The sequence below is a fragment of the Gopherus flavomarginatus genome, chromosome 10 (genome assembly GCF_025201925.1).
Source record: "Gopherus flavomarginatus isolate rGopFla2 chromosome 10, rGopFla2.mat.asm, whole genome shotgun sequence".
NCBI classification, from domain to species: domain Eukaryota; kingdom Metazoa; phylum Chordata; order Testudines; family Testudinidae; genus Gopherus; species Gopherus flavomarginatus.
Window position 1 is genome coordinate 36,658,873 of NC_066626.1, and position 19,242 is coordinate 36,678,114.

Here is a 19,242-nt window from a genome sequence, read left to right on the forward strand (position 1 = left end):
AAGGATGTAGTGTGGCTAAATATATTAGAGACTGTGAGGTATTTAAACAATAGCAATGAGAGCCATAGTAATATGGCTGGGGGAAAGCCAACAGGTGTGGAGGACCAATAAGAGGCAAAAAGACATCCTTTAAAAAGTGGAAGTTAAATCCTAGTGAGGAAAATACAAAGGAGCATAAACTCTGGCAAATGAAGTGTAAAAAATATAATTAGGAAGGCCAAAAAGGAATTTGAAGAACAGCTGGCCAAAGACTCAAAAAGTAATAGCAAAAAATTTTTTTAAGTGTATCAGAAGTAGGAAGCCTACTAAACAACCAGTGGTGCCTCTGGACGATTGAGATGCTAAAGGAGCATTCGAGGACAATAAGGCCATTGCAGAGAAACTAAATGAATTCTTTGCATCAGTTTTCATGGTTGAAGATGTGAGGGAGATTCCCAAACCTGAGCCATTCTTTTTAGGTGACAAATCTGAGGAACTGTCCCAGATGAAGGTGTCATTAGAGAAGGTTTTGGAACAAATTAATAAATTAAACAGTAATAAGTCACCGGACCAGATGGTATTCACCCAAGATTCTGAATGATACTGCAAAGTGTGACACTGAGCAGATCAAGAGTGACTACAGGGCTTTGGGAGTACGGATGAAGGAGTTTGGAGCGCAGGTGGTATTCTCTTCGATTCTTCCTTTCAAAGGTAGGGGCCCGGGCAGAGACAGATGCATCATGGAGGTGAACACAAAGGGGAAATGTGTGATTATGGGGGACTTCAACTTCCCGGATATAGACTGGAGGACGAGTACTTGCAAGAATAATAGGGGTCAGATTTTTCTGGATGTGATAGCGGATGGATTTCTTCATCAAATAGTTGAAGCACCTACAAGAGGGGATGCCATTTTAGATTTGGTGTTGGTGAGCAGTGAGGACCTCATAGAAGAAATGGTGGTAGGGGACAACCTTGGTTCGAGTGATCATGAGCTGATTCAATTCAAACTAGATGGAAGGATAAACAAATGTAGATCTGGGATTAGGGTTTTTGACTTCTCGAGGGCTAATTTTAAAGAGTTAAGGAAATTAGTTAGGGAAGTGGATTGGATGGAGGAATTAGTGGATTTAAATGTGGAGGAGGCCTGGAATTACTTTAAGTCACAGCTGCGGAGACTGTCGGAAGCCTGCATCCCGAGAAAGGGGAAAAAAACCATGGGCAGGAGTTGTAGGCCAAACTGGATGAGCAAGCAACTCAGAGAGGGGATTAGACAAAAGCAGAAAGCTTACAGGGAGTGGAAGGAAGGCAGGATCAGTAAGGAAAGCTACCTTGCTGAGGTCAGAACATGTAGGGACAAAGTGAGGAAGGCTAAAAGCCACATTGAACTGGAACTTGCAAAGGGAATCAAAACCAATAGTAAAAAGTTCTACAGCCACATAAATAAGAAGAAAACAAAGAAAGAAGAAGTGGGGCCGCTATACACTGAGGATGGAATGGAGGTTAAGGATAACCTAGGCATGGCCCAACATCTAAACAAGTACTTTGCCTCAGTTTTTAATAAGACTAGTGAGGAACCTTGCGATGATGGAGGGATGATAAACGGGAATGTGGATATGGAAGTGGATATTACCGCAACTGAGGTAGAGGCCGTACTTGAACAGCTCGATGGGACGAAGTCGGAGGGCCCGGACAATCTTCATCCGAGGATATTAAAGGAACTGGCGCGTGAAATTGCGAGCCCACTAGCGAGAATTTTTAAGCAATCGATAAACTCGGGGGTTGTGCCATATGACTGGAGGATTGCTAATGTAGTTCCTATTTTTAAGAAAGGGAATAAGAGTGATCCGGGTAATCATAGGCCTGTTAGCTTGACATCTGTAGTATGTAAGGTCTTGGAAAAAATTTTAAGGGAGAAAGTAGTTAAGGACATAGAGGTCAATGGTAATTGTGACGAATTGCAACACGGATTTACTAAAGGTAGATCGTGCCAAACCAATCTGATCTCCTTCTTTGAGAAGGTGACAGATTACTTAAATAAAGGAAATGCGGTAGATATAATTTATCTAGATTTCAGTAAGGCGTTCGACACGGTTCCGCACAGGGAGCTGTTAGTTAAATTGGAAAAGATGGGAGTGAATATGAAAGTTGTAAGGTGGATAAGGAACTGGTTAAAGGGGAGACTCCAGAGGGTCGTATTGAAAGGTGAACTGTCGGGCTGGAAGGAAGTCACCAGTGGAGTCCCTCAAGGATCGGTTTTGGGACCGATCTTATTTAACCTTTTTATTACTGACCTTGGCACAAAGAGCGGGAATGTGCTAATAAAGTTTGCGGATGACACAAAGCTGGGGGGTATTGCTAATACGGAGAAGGACAGGGATACTATTCAGGAAGATCTGAACCACCTTGTAAGCTGGAGTAATAGAAATAGGATGAAATACAATAGTGAAAAGTGCAAGGTCATGCATTTAGGAATTAATAATAAGAATTTTGGATATACGTTGGGGGCGCATCAGTTGGAAGCGACGGAGGAGGAGAGGGACCTTGGGGTACTGGTTGATAGCAGGATGACTATGAGTCGCCAATGTGATACGGCTGTTAAGAAAGCAAATGCGATTTTGGGATGCATTAGGCGGGGTATTACCTGCAAGGATAAGGATGTGTTAGTACCGTTATATAAGGCGTTGGTGAGACCCCATCTGGAATACTGTGTGCAGTTCTGGTGTCCCATGTTCAAAAAGGATGAATTCAAACTGGAACAGGTTCAGAGACGGGCTACAAGGATGATCCGAGGAATGGAAAAACTGCCTTATGAAAGGAGACTCAAAGAGCTTGGCTTGTTTAGCCTGGCCAAAAGAAGGCTGAGGGGGGACATGCTCGCTCTATATAAATATATCAAGGGGGTTAACGTTAGGGAGGGAGAGGAATTATTTAAGTTTAGTACTAATGTAGACACGAGGACGAATGGGTATAAACTGGATATTAGGAAGTTTAGACCTGAAATTAGACGAAGGTTTCTGACCATTAGGGGAGTGAAGTTCTGGAATAGCCTTCCGAGGGAAGTAGTAGGGGCAAAAGACTTTCCTGGCTTTAAGACAAAGCTTGATAAGTATATGGAGAGGATGTTATGATAGGATCGTTAATTTGGGCAATTGATCTTGAATTACCACCAGACAGGTCTGCTCAATGGTCTGCGGGGAGATGTTGGATGCGATGGGTACTGAGTTGCTGCGGAGAATTCCTTCTTGGGTGCTAGCTGGTGACTCTTGCCCACATGCTCAGGGTTAGCTGATCGCCATATTTGGGGTCTGGAAGGAATTTTCCTCCAGGGCGGATTGGCAGGTGCCCTGGAGTTTTTTCGCCTTCCCCTGCAGCGTGGGGCACGGGTCGCTTGCTGGTGGTTTCTCTGCAGCTTGAGGTCTTCAAACCATTTTTGAGGATTTCAATAACTCGGTCCTGGGATACGGGTTGTTATAAAATTGGATGGGTGGGGTTCTGTGGCCTGCCTTGTGCAGGAGGTCAGACTAGATGATCAGATTGGTCCCTTCTGACCTATGAGTCTATGAGTCTATGAATGCCTGGCTGTGAAGATGGTGTCACCAGAAGGGCTTTTGGCTTCCTCGACCACGGGATGCTATTCAAGGAAGGACTGCTCTGTTTATTCCCTCTGAGGCACAGGAAGACAGGATACTGGTCTAGATGGACCTTTGGTCTGACCCAGTATGGCCATTCTTATGTTTTTATGTTCTAATACAGAAGAAGATAGCTGGGACTGAAAGAAAACTTTTGGCTCTGAACAGCCCCAACTTTGAGGAGATATTTGAAATCCAAAGTTTGTGGTGTTCAGTATCTGGGTCGTAATTTTGCATCTTGGGTCATCTATTCTAAAAGTAAAACAAGAACAGAGCAAAACAATAGAAATATATGCAGACAATAGAAAATGTAATAACACAAGGACTCAAAAAAACAAATTCAGATTATATAAAAATGTACTGAAATCTATTGCATGTTAAGAAATCTGGACTTTGTTGGAACTATTCAAAAATGTACTGGCACTATAAATATATTTGCTTTTGTATGCACAGCTGTCTTGGTTATCCTGTGTAATTAGGGCATAGTGCATTTAAGCTGTCTTGGCTAATATTAGAATACGTTGTAGAGAAACAGTAAGGTGCAAAGACAATTTTTCCTGGTTGCAATTTAATTTTCTCTGGTGATGACAAATCGGTACCTCTTAACATCTGGCTTCCCTCATGAAATGTGTGTGGGAGGGATGGGAGAGTTAAAGAGAATAAGGCAGTAGGTATATTCTCAACTTTACTGCTTTTTATTTAATACCTTGAATTATTAAAAAGACAGGTGCTGTTTGGTATATAGCTTCTATTGTTCTACGAACCATCAACTAGCAAAAAGAGCAATGTGTTGACAGATACCTTGGCCATGAATTACAATTACCAGAGTAGGACTGTGAAGATAGAATGAGTGAATTGCATGATATTTATAGCTAGAGTGAGCAGAAAACTACAGATACATGACAGCAATATAAACTGCCATTAATTATTTTAGAATGAATTCCTTTTAAAAAAAAATAGGTGTCCCAGATCACAATTTAAAGGGAAACTCTTCATTCTAATACAGTGCATATATAGAGGCTAGGTCTACATGAGGGGGGAGGTGTCAATAGCGAATAGTGTAGCTGAGGTTGGCATATCTTAGGTCAATTTACCTGACCGTGAGAATGGCAGCGAGTCAACCACTGCCACTCCCCCACCAACTCCGCTTCTGCCTCTCACTGCGGTGGAGTTCTGGACTCGACGGCAGAGCAATCGGGGATCAATTTTATCGCATCTACACTAGACATGACAAATCAATCCCTGATAGATCAATCACTACCCACCAATCCGGTGGGTAGTGTAGACATACCCCAGTGTCTCAAGGGAGGGTTAGTGGGTTATGAAGCCTTTAGCCAAGTCACAGGTCACTGGTTTAAATCTGTCCCAGAACATGGAAATAACTACAGCTGGGCATGGGCCAAAAAACTCTGATCCAGAGATTTGTTTCAAAAACTAGCAAGACTAGGTAATCCCTTAAAACTCGAACCTTGAAACCATCTTGCTCTTCTGTATTTTTTATTGGACCAAAAAGAGTTATCCACCAGGGTAGTACTACACAGTGTTAGCTGCCCATACGTAGTCTGTTTCTGCTACAAAATGGAAGTTCTAATTCACACAGAAGGTTACAATCATAAACGCTAATCATAAAACAAAAAGGAATCCATAAATTGTTGTATTCCCCAACCTGTCAGTTATTATAGTCAATAAATGTTTTGCCACTAATTGGCTAACCTGCATGGCATTTTTACCTCACAGTAGTTTTTATATTTTGAATAACATTTTATTACATTTTGAGTATAAGCAGATAATAGAATTAACTACACCAAGGGTCGGCAACCTTTCAGAAGTGGTGTGCTGAGTCTTCATTTATTCACTCTGATTTAAGGTTTTGCGTGCTGGTAATACATTTTAATGTTCTTAGAAGGTCTTTTTCTATGAGTCTATAATATATAACTAAACTATTGTTGTATGTAAAGTAAATAAGGTTTTTAAAATATTTAAGAAGCTTCATTTAAAATTAAATTAAAATGCAGACCCCTAGACCAGTGGCCAGGACCCAGGCAGTGTGAGTGCCACTGAAAATCAGCTCGTGTGCTGCCTTTGGCACACATGCCATAGGTTGCCTACCTCTGAACTACCCTGTGTAACACTGAAGCATCACAGTTACTGATATGACTCAGTTAAAATAGTGAATGATGAGGAGAGGGGAAATGAGTTTAATTGAAATGAAGAGAAAGAATGTGGAAAGAGTGACAGTAAGGATACGTCTACACTACCCGCCGGATTGGCGGGTATCGATCAATCTATTGGGGATCGATTTATCGCATGTAGTGTAGACGCGATAAATCAATCCCCAATCGCTCTCTCGTCGACTGCTGAACTTCAGCTCAGTGAGAGGCAGAAGCAAAGTCAACAGGGGAGCTGCGAAGCCCCATGAGGATGCGAAGTAAGTAATTTTAATTCTATCTAAGATACATCGACTTCAGCTATGCTATTCTCATAGCTGAAGTTGCATATCTTAGATCGATTCCCACCCCCCCCCAGTGTAGACCAGGCCCAAGACTACAGTTGTCAGACTAATGTATCAATCTGTTTGCATTTCTAATGTACCTGTCACCCTGGTATGTAGGTGATATGTACACTACACAAAAAAATCACATCTGATTCTGTCTCCCAAATGACCTAAACTAACTTTCTGCCTCTTCTTTGTTATAATCACTTAGCTTCTTCTCTGGAGGACGTCTGGGCCATTTTGCTTTACAGCTGATCAGCAATATCTGACACTGAGTCTATCATGCAAATAGATGTAGAAGGGCTTTCCTTACCTTCATATACTGATTTGACCTTATTGGAATCCAAGCTAGCCTAATCACAAGTTCCCTGGGAAGAATGTTTGCAAATCCAAGTTGTTAGATAGAAATGGTACATGATCTATAACTAGTGCCATGCAAAGCTGTCATAAACAGATAGCTAAGGGTTAATGTCTCTTTCACCTGAAGCACCTGACCAGAGGACCAATCAGGAAACCGGATTTTTTCAACTTTGAGTGGAGGGAATTGAGTGTCTAAGGTCTTTGTTTTCTGGCTGCCTGCCTTCTCTGAGCTTTGGAGAAGTAGCTCTACTTTCTAGTCTTCTGTTTCTAAGTGTAAGGACAAAGAGATCAGATAGTAAGTTCTATGGTTTTCTTTTCTTTGGTATTTGCATGAATATAAGTGCTGGAGTGCTTTGATTTGTATTCTTTTTGAATAAGGCTGTTTATTCAATATTCTTTTAAGCAATTGACCCTGTGTTGTATCATCTAATACAGAGAGAATATTTGTACTTATTTTTCTTTCTTTTTTTATAAAGCTTTCTTTTAAGACCTGTTGGAGTTTTTCTTTACTTCAGGGAAATTGAGTCTGTACTCACCAGGGAATTGGTGGGAGGAAGAAATCAAGGGGAGATTTGTGTGTTGGATTGCTAGCCTGACTTTGCATTCCCTCTGGGGGAATAGGAAAGTACTTTTTGTTTCCAGGATTGGGAACAGAGAGGGAGATTCACTCTGTTTGGATTCACAGAGCTTGTGTCTGTGTATCTCTCCAGGAGTACCTGGAGGGGGGAAGGGAAAAAGGATTATTTCCCTTTGTTGTGAGACTCAAGGGATTTGGGTCTTGGGGTCCCCAGGGAAGGTTTTTCAGAGGGACCAGAGTGCCCCAAAACACTCTAATTTTTTGGGTGGTGGCAGCAGGTACCAGGTCCAAGCTGGTAGCTAAGCTTGGAGGTTTTCATGCTAACCCCCATATTTTGGACGCTAAGGTCCAAATCTGGGACTAAGGTTATTACATGGTGTGCAGCTGGTGGGAGATAGACAGAACCCAGAAGCCAGTAGAAATATTATATTTTTCTTTTCTCTGCTAAGGGCTTTTTAGCAGAGAGAAACAGTTTGGTTTTAAAAGGGAACCAGAGAGAAATTTTTTTTTTTGCTCTCTCTGGCAGTTTGTGGCTTGCATGTTAAGCAGAAGTCGTTAAGGACTATTAACAGTCTTTTGTCACACAATAGCACTCCCATTGAGAGTCGTACCAGCACTTATAGGCATGCAAATAAAGTGGTTTTTCTGGTTTCCCTTCATTGAACATTAGCTAGAGAGAGAAAAAGAAAAAAGCACTGTTGCTAGGCAGACTTCAGGAGGCAACAGAACCTGCAGTTCAGAAGATAAACACCGGAGGGCACCCCAACACAAGAAAACAGGAACCATGACTTCTAAGGCAAAAATTAAGGCCGAAGAGCAATTCAAAGAAGCTGAACACAGGCGACAAATGGAGATGAAAGAAAGAGAAGAACAAATCAAAGAGGCAGCACACAAAAGAAAAATAGAAGAAGAAGAGGTGGCCCATAGAAGGAAGCAAGCAGAAGAAGAGGCAGCCCACAGGAGACAGATAGAACTCCAAAGGGAAGCCCACCAACAGGCCATGGAATTAGAAAAGGCTAAGCAACAGACTCCAGCCAACCCTAACAACCCGGCGCCCATTATTGCTCCACAGCACAGGAAATTTCCCACCTACAAGGCAGGTGATGACACCGAGGCCTTCTTGGAAAATTTTGAAAGAGCTTGTCTTGGGTACAAGATTCCCGAAGACCAGTACATGGTAGAATTGAGGTCACAGCTCAGTGGACCTTTAGCAGAGGTGGCAGCTGAAATGCCTAAGCACCAAATGAATGACTATAAACTTTTTCTAACCAAGGCCAGATACAGGATGGGGATAACCCCAGATCATGCCCGTCGGCGTTTCAGAAACCAAAAGTGGAAACCAGAGGAGTCATTTCCCAAACACGCCTACTACATTGCAAAAAACTATGAGGCCTGGCTAACAGGAAACAACATTCAAACCTTGGAAGAACTGAACCTCCTCATACAAATGGAGCAGTTCTTGGATGGTGTTCCTGAAGACATCACACGGTACATACAAGATGGAAATCCCAAAGATATCGCTGAGGCGGGGGAGATTGGAGCCAAATGGATGGAACTGGCAGAAAGCAAGAAAGCTACTGTCAAGGGGAACGATTACCCCCGGGGGCACACAGACCATAAACCCTACAACCGAGGACAGCCAAAGACCCCACATACCACCCAAGTAAAGCCACAGATACCCTACCCTTCAACCTCACCAGTCTCCAGTAACTCACCTCGGCCCAGTGACCCATCAGATGGAAGATGCTTTAAGTGTAATGAACTGGGACATATCAAGGCCAAGTGTCCCAAGAACACCATGCGAGTGCAATTCATTACACCACCATCACACCAAAGATCCCCAGGCCCGGATGCCTCTCAAATACCCTTGGAGCGAAGGGAAAATTTGAGAGTGGGCGGAAAGAAGGTTACTGCGTGGAGAGACACGGGGGCACAAGTGTCAGCTATCCACCAATCCTTCGTTGACCCCAAATTCATCAACCCAAAGGCCAAAGTTACAATTTACCCCTTCATGTCACAAGCTGTAGACTTGCCTACAGCTCAACTGCCTGTCCAGTACAAAGGCTGGTCAGGAATGTGGACTTTTGCAGTCTATGACAATTATCCTATCCCCATGCTACTGGGGGAAGACTTGGCCAACCAGGTGAGGCGGGCCAAGAGAGTGGGAATGGTTACACGTAGCCAAACCAGGCAAGCTTCCAGACCCATTCCTGTTCCTGAGCCGTCCACAGAGGCCCCAAAATCAAATGTTATAAAGAAACATCTGAATCCAAATGTAAAGGTCTTAAGCTACATCTTGTGATTTACATAGAAATAAGATAAGCGAGGTGTGTCTGTATATACCATCTTAAATGAGTTACTAGTGTCTTAATTCAAATTTATCCTGTTCCATACCTTCCACTGTTTTGTGAACTGTAATAAGTACACTCTCCTATTGCAGAGCCTATAAAACTCTATTTTCAAAGGTAGTGTGATGGGTGGGGCAGAGAGTTGGGTTGGCAAGCCATACAGTAGATTGCCATTGTTTGTACTGCACAACGCTCCACACATCTGTGTATTTTACTTGACTGAATGGTAACTGCAGGGTTCTAATTTATGTTGCCTCATATATTTCCAGTTGAGTATCCAATATTACTTTGTGTCACTTTCAAGATAATTAAAGCCTAACTAAGGCATGAAATCTTTTTGTTTAATTTTTCATATCATTACTCTGTTTAATAGCTATATTGGGTCAAATCCTGTCCTTTGTATGGAAGGAATAGGGTTAAAATGACCTACTCAGCATACGTATCACCAGTGTATGATCCCAGCCAGGTAATGTGCAATTTTAAAGTGAAGGAACACACCCATGCAAATACAGCCAAAAGAAGATGTACACACTGTTATCTGAAGTATTGACTCTTATGACTGTACAGGTTAAATCCTGCTCCTCCTGAACCAAGTCTGAGGAAAAGCTTTGCAAAGGGAACTGTGTGACTGGTCGGAGGTGGAGAAAAGAATTCTCTCCCTTCCCCACTCATCCACCAGATCCCCAGATTTAAGAAGTAGAGCACATACATAGACTGGCCACAGGTACCACTATAGTGCATGGCCTGTAAGAATGTTCCCTATCCCTTGTGGGGTCATGGTCTATTGGTTCTAGGCAGTTTGACACTGCCATTCCCTCAACTCATTCTCAAATATTGCACTGCTGCAGAGACAGCATGAGGGTTGCTGTAACCTGCCATGTATCTTTTCTGCTTCCTCTTCCCCTCCCCCAGGGAAGATATGGCATTTCTGCTCCATTTTCAGCTTTCCACAGTCATGCAGGGATGTTATAAGGATTAGCTCAAAGGGAAAGTAAAGGCAGTTATGGTAATCTACAGCGGCATGTGTATTTGTGCATGATGTGCACGTACTACAAGCCTAGTGACTTACTAGGATTAAATTCTAATCAGTAGGAAGAAGTAGGAAAATTGATCATAGTAATGAGAAGATGTGTAGAGTAGGGAAGGAAGTGATACACTCAGTACATATTATAAAAGAATCCTATTGTTTATATGCTATACTAAATAAGTAATACTGCAAAAAATTGGATACTGTAGCTTCACCTTTACAGGTAAGCCTCTAATGCACCATTTTATTTTTCCTAGTATTGGGAACAAAGTACAGTATTCAAAAATAATTTGGTCACAAATCAGAATTACAAATGGAGAGACGACTCTGTAGCCCAGAAGCAAGTCCAGTACCATGTAATGCAGCATTGGTAAAGATTATGATAAAGCCATTTTCATGGCTGGGTTCAAAACTGTGCACTGTCATAGTTCTGTTTTCAGTAGTAGTCAACCTGACAATGCAATAAGATGGGAAAGACTCCCATTTCTCTCAAACTGGAAGGCATCTCCCTAGAAGGGACAGCTTGCAACATAGGCATGAAATAAAGAGAATCACAGGGTGTTAAACTCCTAAAATGTAGATGCTCATTACTTAAGAGTTAAGCAAGTATAGAACGTTAAGTTCAAGCAGAGGGTCTAGAGGAATTACCAGGGAGAATAACTGGAAGAATCCTAACGAGCTGAATTAAGATGGTGAAAACTATGAAGACTAGAATAAAAATAGGTCAATAAGAGAGTAGAAAAGGCAATGTAACCTTGAGATTACACGTGTGTTTTCTTGTCTTTGTGACAGCCTTACACTACATAGAGAGATTTTAGTCACTAGAATGCAGGCAGTGTAAAGGACACAGAATAAATGGAAAAAGTGAAAATTATGGACACTTTCTGAATGGAAAAGTGTTCATCAGACAATGCCCTTTTTTCAAAATCAAAATTTTTGTGAAACTACTTTGTTTTTCTACATTTTTGTCTACTAGCATATTGGTTTGGTTTTTTCATTGTTTGATTGGCCGATTTAGTTATGTGATGGGAATATTTTTAACAAAACTGAAGATCTGTTTTTAAACTATGATTTTAAAATGAGGAAGGAAAAAATGTTAAAGAAATCCATGGAAGGTTTCCGAACTCACTCTTAATGTGTGAAAATATTCATGAATCACTTTTATTCTCCCAATTTCTAGTAAACATAAACCACATTTTGTCTCAAGCAAATCTAGCACCTGTTTGATATCTGATATGTCCTGTCTGAAGGCCTTGTTTTACACTGGAAGAGAGATAGAATCAGTGATGTAATAGGTCTTTATATCTAACTTCTCTTATTTGCCTGCTCAGTATAAAAGGACCCCTTGCCTGTACCCAACAAATAGGTAAAAGGATCAAAGGTAATTCAGCCGTATCTCTCTGTTAATCCTAACTACCGCCCACCGCCATTAGTTAAAGGATTTATTTCACTATTTTAGGTTTGCTGGTTACTTAGAAGGAGAGGTTTTAATGTAGATGAGACTTTTTGAAGGTTCATGATATGCAAAATGGAGGGGGGATAGTGTGGCATCATAAATCACATAGGGGCCTTCTGTATCATTTCCAGGGAAAGAAATAGTAGTTGATACTGCTTTAGAAATTAGGATTAACTTGACAGTCTCTTAGCTGCCAACCAGTCAAGTGGGCAGTAAAATGATGAAATGTGAGAAGACAGCCTTATCTTAGCAGAGTATATCTCAGTGTCATATAGGCTCCTCAACTGAAATCTATTAAAATGACTGATTAATTTCTTAATTCAATAAGAGATGGGGTTTTTGCTACAAAACATGCCATCCTGAATATTACATAATCTTGGCCTGCTGATGTCATTACATTGACTAGCTTTGTTTGGAGTAAAGTAACCTTTAAATAGTAGCAAGGGTGATTTGACCTTGCTAAATGTTATGCTGAATGGTTTCATTCAGTGAAATTATAGCAACCTGATCAATGTACACTCTCTTTAGAGAGGATTACAGATTAACATAGGTAGATTTGATGGATGTTAATCATGAACAATCCAAACAAAATAAGATTTGTTTAGTCATCAGAAATCTCTGTTGTTTGTGCTTCTAGTGTATTTATTCCAGACTAGAAGTTAAATTTGCTGTATTGCTTTAATGGAGCTAATTTTCTACCTAGTTTGAGTTTGCCACATACTGGGCTCCCAGTCATTACTTTTAATAATTATTCCATTTTTTGTTGCTTTCCATGTGTGGTTTTAAATCAGTATTACCATGCTTTATCCTCTATCAACAAGTTGGCATGTTAATAACAAATTTACCACTTCTGGTTAAATTCCAGTTAAGATTTTTAACTTCTGAATCATTAATTCTTTTTATAATGCTTCAGTTATTCCCACTATAATTTTGTTGCTTAAATGTATCTCATGCTAATATCTGAATTCTTAGGCTTTCATCCTGCAAAGAGAGCCATGCAGGTGGACCAAGTGGAGCCCCATTGAATGTCTCCCTATGCAGTTCTCTTTGCTGCGGCCTTAGATGGGAAGAGTCAGGTTTTTGCATTTCACCATGAATCTAATTCGGGTTTTGTTTTCCTTTTCAATGGATACTTTGATAATATACTTTTGTGAAGGTATTTTTAACTGAATAAGATTTCTTACCTCTGTTTGTATATTGGCCCATGCCTTTAATATTTGACTCCCCCAGAGCAAAGTTGAGGAGCACGAGTATAGACGCCGCATCATGTCTGCATTTGAACCACTGTGGTGTTTGGCATACTTCAGGATGGACAAGATAATGGTTCAGACATCTGTATCCAGTCTCCATTAATGCCCCAAAAGTTGGCTGCACCAGTAATGGCAATGGTGGGAAACTTTAGGAAAAAAAGGTAATGTGGACATGTGACAGGCATCATGGATATGTAGTAGAGAGGCTGGCTCCTCAATGAAAATACCTTGATCCATTTAAACTCCAGAGCACTAATGGCTCAAATTCCTCAGTGGACCACTGAAGAGGTATCTACACTGGACATTTTGGGAAAATCTCCTACCTTTGCATTAGTACTCATGCAGCTGCAACCATGAGACCTGTCATGTAGACTGGCCTCAGGGGTTTTTACCACCATATCATCTAAGTCTGTCTGCTCTGGCACAAGGTATATCTACACTGCAATTGGAGATGTGATTGTAGCACATTTAGGCCTATCCATGCTAGCTTTAATCAAGCTAGTTTGCTAAAACAGCAGTGAAGCCATGACAGCACAGGCAGTGGCATGGGGCTAGATGGCTGAGGACAAGCCCCTGCTCTCCCTAGGTCCCTGGGTACATACTTGGGCAACTAGCCCATGCCACCATCTGTAAAAAAATGCCTGAGTCTGTCTACACCAATGTGCCACCAGTGCTAGAGCAACAGTGGGAAACTTCTTGAAAATTGCTAACATAGAAAAAGCCGGGAGGAGAGGCTGTTGCTAAGATGGAAGGACCCAAACTATTAAGGGCTTTGTAGCTTGAAACCAACTTCTTGAACTTACTTCAGAAATCAGCTGAAAGGTTTTGTTCACTACAGTGCACAGGTGTCATGTACTCCCTGTGTAAACCACTGAATAAGCAGTCGCAATCTGCTGTAGCTGAAAGGTATCCGTGTGAGAGGTAACCACGGATGGGATATTGAGGAGGAGGTGTTAGGTGCTCAGATCTCATTCACTTCCAATGGAATCTAGGTCTCTACCTGCCCTTAGGTTCTTTCATAATCCCATTGTATGCTACATGAAGATCTAACTCCTTACGGGGAGAACGACCAGACCTGTTGGGAGATTCACCCATTCCTTCAAGGAAGTATCCCTGCCCAGAGACACCATTTTCAACTGCGTACAAGAAGAGAAATACAAGATCCCATGAATCACTCTTCTGGGATCCCCTGCCCTTCCCATAGAGACTGCTGGGGGCCCTTTTTCTTCCATACAAAAACAAAGAAATGGTCCCAACCTAGGACCCATTTTCCCATGAGGACTTGGGGTATGGAAGAGGATAGGGTCCTTGGTTAGGAGGGGTCTCTTCCCTTCTCTCCCACCCCTTCACTTATGACTGACAATGGGGTATGTGGGCAATGAACTTTCCTCTCCTCTCATGAATGACAAGGGGCTCCTCAGCAGGTCCCTGCTTCTCTTGCCTGCTGTTTCCCATCTACACCTTCCCTCAGAACACAGTTTGAAGTGGGCCTTCTTAGTCTTTGTCTGTAGCGTAATCACACCACACTGTCATAAACAGAACCATGGTTCTTAAGTATTTCCTAAAACCATTGTTGCTAGCTTAGATGTTGGCTTTGGTGTAGAAAGGGCCTTTGTGCAGCCTTCTCTCCTTCTGTGATGGGGTGTTCACCCTACACAAGACCGAAAGGAGTTAAGGTGGCCAGGTGGGCCTTTTAACTCCACACACTACACCTGGAGGAAGAGCCAAGGAACAGGAATTGATTACAAGCAGGCTCAGCTGGGAAGAAAGAGGTGGGCCTATAAAGCCAGGAAACTGGCAACAGACTGGGGAAGCAGTCATTCCTTAGGAAGAGGGAGAAGGGTTTGGAGCTGGCACCCCCAGAGAAGGGCGGGGGGTGGTGGCAGCAAGCAAGCAAGCAGTGAGGACAGAGAGAGGCAAGCCAGGAACTGCTGGATTGAGGGTCCCTGGAGTGGAACTCGGAGTAGCGAGTAGGCCTGGGTTCTCCTATCAGCCATGGAAGGAGTGGCACCTGAGGCAGTGAATGGGAAGCCTGCCTAGGATTGCCAAAGGAAAGACTTTGATATACCCCAGAAGGGGAGAATGCTGAGTGATCTGGCTGGAGGCCCAAGACATGAAGAGGACACTGTGGTTCCTGGAGCAAAGGAGGGGCTTCAGACCACAGAGAGAGATAGAGTGACAGAGTGCAATTGCGGGAAGAGGTGTTAACTTGATGAGCTAATCTCCAGAGCAGCCAGGAGGAGACGCCAGACTAGTGGTAAGTAGAGCACCCCATCACACTTTCATTCTCTTCCTCTTTCCTTTCCTGTTTCCAAAGTACAAACTCTCAACTTTCTCAGCAATTTTTAGCTTGAAGGGCTGTTGGTTCCTTTTCTATCACACAAATCATGCTTCTGAAGACAGGGAAGGATAGTTTTCAGATCCTATGCTGGGGGTTGGTGTCATACAGAGATTGATACAAAATAATAGATATATCTTCTTCTAGCTCAAACAAATTGTCCCTTATCATTCACCTTTAGACTGGACCCTGGAAAGTGCTGCCTGGTTGGAAGACCTTGCAAAGAGCACTGTCTCAGATTTGTCTCCTCTGTACTGACTGCCAAATATTGTCCTTGTTGCTCAGCTGCCTGTGTAAAATCCCAAGGTAAATAAGCCCCCAAAACTGCACGGCTCTGTACAAGTTCAGCGTGAGTAGCTGGCTCAGCTTCTATCAGAGAAGATTGCTAACCAGTGGCTCTTGGTCGCAAGAAAGTAGAAGAGATTCTTCCCTTCCTAACCCCTTGATTGACCCTATGGAATCGCCAATGACCATTTCTTTTAAAGGCTCATTCTTCTTAAACCTTGTTTAATTCAGCATCAAAGTTCACATCCAGCTGTGCTAACTCTAGGTTTTTTTCTCTTCAGATCCAAGTCTGTTGCTAAATGCATTTTTCAACTTTTTCATGTTCTTGGTTCTTTTGAAGTGTCGTTGCTTCTATATTGCCACAGATGGTTCCCTAACCTGCTCTCTGCTGTTATCTAGGACTGAGAGATCCTTTATCCTAAATCCTCAAGGGAGTAATGCATTTCTTTCTTTATCCTTTTTCGAAACTATTCTGTCCTTTGAACACTCCTTAATTTACTCTTAATAGTCCACATGATTCTACAGGCATTTCTTAATTGTATTGGTGCATCTCTGGTGGCTTGAATTGTTTTTGGTTTTTGTTATCCCTTCAGCATTTCAACTTCCTGTTTTTAAGGTGCTTTTTACGTTTCTACATTCACCTATAGAAGACAGATAGACGAACAGCTAGTCCTGCAGAAGGAGGGGAGGAGTCAATGGAGGCAACACCAAGTATGAGCCCTAGGAGGGCGAATACAAATCGAGAGGAATTGCGGCCAGCTGGTGTGGGGGATAGACCGGTGAATCACACTGTCGCCAGGAAAAGGTAAGTCTACGTGATTGGAGACTCTATACTGAGAAGAATAGACAGGCCTGTAACTAGACCTGATCGGGAGAACAGAAGGGTGTGCTGTCTGCCAGGGGCTAAGATACAGGATGTGGACCTAAGGCTGAATAGGATCCTAGCGGGAGCGGGAAAGAATCCGTTGATTGTCCTTCATGTGGGAACGAATGATACGGCTAGTTACTCGCTGGACTGTATCAAGGAGGACTATGCCAGACTGGGGAAGACGCTCAAAGAAATCGAGGCTCAGGTGATCTTCAGTGGGATTCTGCCGGTTCCTAGAGCAGGGCGACGAAGGAGTGACAAGATTATGGCGATCAACAGATGGCTCAGGCATTGGTGTTATAAGGAGGGCTTTGGGATGTACGGTCATTGGAAAGCGTTTACGGATAGACGACTGTTCGCTCAGGATGGACTTCATCTAAGTAAGGAGGGAAATAGAATTCTAGAATGGAGGCTCACCGACCTCATCAAGAGAGCTTTAAACTAGGAAGTTGGGGGAGATGGTTGGGAGATGTTCAGGAGATCTCCACGCCGGAATGTAACCTGGAGAGGGAAGTAAACAAAGTGAGAGGGGATACCCTTGCGGACCAAAGAATTGATCCAAGGAGGAATAGTGGAGTAGAAACCAGAGTAACAGGTGATGCTGGTGGTAGAAGGTCTGTGCACGACGGGGGAAAGAATGTCACTGACGCCAAACGCCAAAAATTAAAATGTCTGTACACTAATGCGAGGAGCCTAGGTAACAAGATGGAGGAACTGGAGCTACTGGTGCAGGAAATGAAACTGGATATTATACGGATAACAGAAACCTGGTGGAATAGTACTCATGACTGGAGTACAGGTATTGAAGGCTATGTGCTGTTTAGAAAAGACAGGAAGAAAGGCAAAGGTGGTGGAGTAGCCTTGTATATCAATGATGAGATTAACTGTAATGAAATAAGAAGCGATGGAATGGATAAGACAGAGTCTGTCTGGGCAAAAATCACACAGGGTAAAAAAGCAACTAGAGCTTCCCCTGAGATAGTGCTTGGGGTGTGCTATAGACCGCCGGGATCTGATTGGGATATCGATAGAGACCTCTTTAATGAAGTAAACACAAAGGGGAAATGTGTGATTATGGGAGACTTCAACTTCCTGGATATAGACTGGAGGACGAGTGCTTGCAAGAATAATAGGGGTCAGATTTTTCTGGATGTGATAGCGGATGGGTTTCTTCATCAAGTAGTTGAAGTACCTACGAGAGGGGATGCCATTTTAGATTTGGTTTTGGTGAGCAGTGAGGACCTCGTAGAAGAAATGGTGGTAGGGGATAACCTTGGTTCGAGTGATCATGAGCTGATTCAGTTCAAACTAGATGGAAGGATAAACAAATGTAGATCTGGGATTAGGGTTTTCGACTTCTCAAGGGCTAACTTTAAAGAGTTAAGGAAATTAGTTAGAGAAGTGAATTGGAAGGAGGAACTTGTGGATTTAAATGCGAAGGAGGCCTGGAATTACTTTAAGTCGCAGCTGCGGAAATTGTCGGAAGCCTGCATCCCAAGAAAGAGGAAAAAAACCATGGGCGGGAGTTGTAGGCCAAGCTGGATGAGCAAGCAACTCAGAGAGGGGATTAGAAAAAAGCAGAAAGCTTACAGCGAGTGGAAGAAAGGCAGGATTAGCAAGGGAAGCTACCTTGTTGAGGTCAGAACATGTAGGGATAAAGTGAGGAAGGCTAAAAGCCACATTGAACTGGACCTTGCAAAGGGAATCAAAACCAATAGTAAAAGGTTCTACAGCCACATAAATAAGAAGAAAACAAAGAAAGAAGAAGTGGGGCCGCTATACACTGAGGATGGAATGGAGGTTAAGGATAACCTAGGCATGGCCCAATATCTAAATAAGTACTTTGCCTCAGTTTTTAATAAGACTAGTGAGGAGTTTAGCGATGATGGAGGGATGATAAATGGGAATGTGGATATGGAGGTGGATATTACCACAACTGAAGTAGAGGCCAAACTTGAACAGCTTAATGGGACAAAATCGGAGGGCCCGGACAATCTCCATCTGAGGATATTAAAGGAACTGGCGCGTGAAATTGCGAGCCCGTTAGTGAGAATTTTTAAGCAATCGATAAACTCGGGGGTTGTGCCGTACGACTGGAGGATTGCTAACGTAGTTCCTATTCTTAAGAAAGGGAATAAAAGTGATCCGGGTAATTATAGGCCTGTTAGCTTGACGTCTGTAGTATGTAAGGTCTTGGAAAAAATTTTAAGGGAGGAAGTAGTTAAGGACATAGAGGTCAATGGTAATTGGGACGAATTGCAACATGGATTTACTAAAGGTAGATCGTGCCAAACCAATCTGATCTCCTTCTTTGAGAAGGTGACGGATTACTTAGATAAAGGAAATGCGGTAGATGTAATTTACCTAGATTTCAGTAAGGCGTTTGACACGGTTCCACATGGGGAACTGTTAGTTAAATTGGAAAAGATGGGGATGAATATGAAAGTTGTAAGGTGGATAAGGAACTGGTTAAAGGGGAGACTCCAGCGGGTCATATTGAAGGGTGAACTGTCAGGCTGGAAGGAGGTCACCAGTGGAGTCCCTCAAGGATCGGTTTTGGGACCGATCTTATTTAACCTTTTTATTACTGACCTTGGCACAAAGAGCGGGAATGTGCTAATAAAGTTTGCG

The 19,242-nt window shown here is 42.5% G+C and overlaps 1 long non-coding RNA gene across 1 annotated transcript in view; it reads right to left on the bottom strand.

Annotated features, from left to right (window-relative positions):
• Positions 1-13,255, bottom strand: part of LOC127030400 (uncharacterized) — a 61,782-nt gene extending 48,527 nt beyond the window's left edge. The window contains exon 1 of the long non-coding RNA XR_007768384.1: positions 13,055-13,255. This is a non-coding gene — a long non-coding RNA (uncharacterized LOC127030400). The remainder of the gene's footprint in view (positions 1-13,054) is intronic.
• Positions 13,256-19,242: the final 5,987 nt, after the last annotated feature.